The 3633-nt window shown below is 39.8% G+C and overlaps 1 long non-coding RNA gene across 1 annotated transcript; it reads left to right on the top strand.

Annotated features, from left to right (window-relative positions):
• Positions 1–403: 403 nt before the first annotated feature.
• On the top strand, positions 404–2306 carry LOC106456466 (uncharacterized). The gene is made up of 3 exons (XR_001290573.1): positions 404–467; positions 1573–1830; positions 2155–2306. It is a non-coding gene; the product is annotated as an uncharacterized LOC106456466 (long non-coding RNA).
• The last annotated feature ends 1327 nt before the right edge of the window (positions 2307–3633 follow it).

A 3633-nucleotide genomic window follows, 5' to 3' on the forward strand; every position in this document is an offset into this window, starting at 1 on the left:
TTCTTTGGTGATATATTGAGACAGGAAGACAAAGTTCAAATAATGCAGCGCTGCTTCGATGTCTTGCAGCTTCAGCAGAACAAAACTTGTACAAAAATCCAGAAATATTTTTAAAAAATGAAAGTGAATGAAAACTGCATTGGTGTTTCAGGCTTTTTTTAATGTACACTGCAGAAATGTGTACATGTGGCTTGTATTGATTTTGGAGTTATACTGTACATGCACAGACCAATACATTCCTCATTCAGCTGGTTATTTTTAAATTCAAAAGGTGTCATACAAAGTATTCAATAGAGTTTAATAGAGTTCAAAATAGCTGCTCGCGGCAGCTTTCCTTTCTGTCATTGGACGGTGCAGGAGTATAAATTGAAATGGGAGTGTGTGTGCTTCACATGTGCCTCCCAGTTCAATTAGAAGGCTCATCACACAAGGGAAGCTTCTGTGAACGTCAGGGCGCGTGGAAGACTGTGAGTACAGCTCTTGTCTCTATGGCAGCTTAGTTAGTCACAAAAAAGCAGCTGAAACAGTTTTTCACCCTCTCGAAACCTGTTGGTTTTTATTACATGTGAGAAATGACACTGATGTCAATGCTGCAATTTTAAGTTTAAATTAAGTTTAAGTAAGTTTATGTTATTTGTTTTCATTCTGGATCTAGATTGCAGTAATCTAGAATAGATCTATGAATTTGTAATCACTGAATGTATATTATAACAGGCATTCTCAGATTTTATAGATGCAAATATGAAGTATTGCTGTGTTCCTGTTATTATGCACACTTTGAATATGATAGAAAAATAAGCAAGACTGAAAGCACAAACCTCCACTAAGGCAGCTCACTCTCTTGGGGTCAACTTCAAAGACAGGCAGATGTGAAATGTAAACGTGAGGTCGGAGGTCAAATGTGACATGACATTTGGATACAAACTGTAATGTAAGAATCCCCATCATATACCAGTTTCATTTCCTTTATTCTGCCAACGCAAACAAAGGCAACAGAATTTTAAGCATAGTCTAAGAGAAAGTTTTATCAAAGTTTTACCTTATTTGGCCTTGAAGAAGTCAGAGGTCCAAAGTAATGTGATATTTAGAATCCTCATATATCATTCACTACATACCAATACATTATCAGTACAAACAATGACAATAAGAAATATAGTTTAAATAGATCATTATTATCACATTGAAGCAAAGGTTAGAGGTTAAATGTGACATAACATTTTAAATCTTTCTATGGTACAATAAACACCACAATTTTGTTTCTAAGTTATAAGGTTTTTAGTCAATTCTTGACTAATAAATCATTACATTGACCTTGAAGAATTGGTGGATGTAAGCCAAATTGTAACCCCTTAGCAGTCCAATTAGTCCCCTAAACCATCCAATGTACCGTGGGCGGTAGGTCCGACTGCTAACAGGTTAATGGACTGCTGACATATCCTACTCTACACCCCTACAATGTTTTATCACAATTCATTGAAAAACCTTTCACATTTATATTAGCAGAGGTAATAATGTGATCAAAGCAGAGGGATTTATATTGTAAAGTTGTAAATAAAGCAAATATTTTCCCAGGAACAGAGTTTGTGCAAGTTTCTGAGGACTCCTGATTGCATTGCCAGCTGATGGAAAAAAATTCAGACCTGTACATCCTCATCAGAACACCAGGGAGATCATAAGTCACAAGGCAGAAATGTGTGATCATCAAGAAAAAGAGCACAAGCACAGAAGACCAGCCGGCTCCAAAGGTCCACATGTGAAGCACCACCATCAAAATCAAGGCCATCAGCGTCACAATAATAAACAAAGGTCAGATGGCAACGATAGTCATGAGTAAGTCCATCCTTTTTCTAACTGTATGTTAACAGTAATTATTTAAGCATTTCATATAGATTTTGTTTTTATTTTTACAAAATTAATCACACATTAATTAGACCTCACATTAATCATGTGAGGTCTTTTCCATTATCAGTGATGAGAAGTAACCTTTTCACCAATCACGTCATATGCTATCAGAATAGAATTTTTGCTTCTTCTTAAAATTGTCTTGGGGGAATGAATCTCTGGGGTTGGTTGGTAGTTAGGCTAACCAAGTATCAGAATTAATTTACTGTAGACACTGTGCCCTTTAACACCCATGTTTTCTTTTTGAAATAGCACTCATTCTACAGCAGAGGAGAGCATTTTGAGTGATCATCATACCAACCGTCAACATCAGTCCGAATCTCACCATTACCACCACAAGCAAAACCATCGTCATGTTTCTCTTTCACAAACTTCCTCAAGTTCCTCAAGCCATTCTTCTTCATCCTCATCCTCATCCTCTTCATCTTCATCGACATCCTCATCTTCCTCTTTGTCCTCCTCCTCTTCTTCTTCCTCCTCCCCTTCCTCTTTCTCTTCCTCTTCTACAACATCTTCCTCTTCTTCTAGTCTGTCTTCTGAGAACAGCAGCAGAAGTGACACTTCAGATAGCAATCCTTTCAGGAAGCCACAGCATTCACAATCCTGGACTGATATCTCTGGAAAACACAAGTACTTTGATGAAGGAGATGATATGGCTCCTTTGATAAATAAACCAGCTAATCTAAATGAGCTGCCCAACAAACAGAAACAAGAGAAAAGCAAGTCCTCTCGTTGTGGCCCCAAAAAGGGAACCTCAAAAAGCCCTAAGAAAATTGCAAGAAGCTATGAAAATGATGGAAGTTTCCGCAAGGCCAAATCAATGGAGGCTCTCACCACACCCAAAGACAAAGGACATGGAAATGAGGATGAAAATGAATCGGAGAAGAGGAAAAATGAAGCCAGGAAGAATTTAATGAAAGAAAAAATGAAGTTCTCTGCTTTTCTTAATGAGATTACTCGGCAGGTGCTCAGCCCAATGAGGCTAACCACTCTTGGCGTGACAGATGCGCAACGACCCTGCAGTCCAGGGCAGGCCTCTCTTAGATCCAGGAAGGCGGACAGCAGGACTGACAAACCTAGACAGCAAAGAAGCCGGCCCACCAGTGCGGACTCAATTAGCTCCAGCAAATATTCACACTCTTCGCAGTTGTCTCAGTCTAAATCTTTCCACGGTGAAAGTCGCTATTTTGAAGAGTCACCCCATCACATGCATCATAGGCCAAAAAGCTGCACAGAATTCAGCTGTTTTAGAAGACGTCACTCATGGTCTCAGTCTCCTGAGCGTCACTCCCATTCTTTTAAGCACTACCATAACCACCACAAAGGAGACCATGAGACTTCTAGTCACCATCACCATCATCATTACCATGGAAATAGCCCAAGTCCTCACCATCATCACAGAAAGGACCACAGTCCTGTTTATCCCCATGGAGATTCACATAGCCATACCTACCACAACAAAGATCACCACTCTGCATCACATCACCATTACCGTGGGCAACATCGACATAGAGAACCCTATAGCCCATCCCATCATCATAGTAATGCACACCATCACCACCATGGCAAGCAATACGGTCATGTTCATCACCATCACCATCATCATGTAGACCACAATAGCCAAGGCCATCACCAAGGAGACCATGATAGTCCAGACCATCACCATCATCACAAAGACCACCATAGTCCAGACCATCACCATCATCACAGAGACCACCATAGTCCAGACCA

Source organism: Pundamilia nyererei, unplaced genomic scaffold (assembly GCF_000239375.1).
Source record: "Pundamilia nyererei isolate P.nyererei 1_Seehausen unplaced genomic scaffold, PunNye1.0 scaffold00249, whole genome shotgun sequence".
NCBI lineage: Eukaryota > Metazoa > Chordata > Actinopteri > Cichliformes > Cichlidae > Pundamilia > Pundamilia nyererei.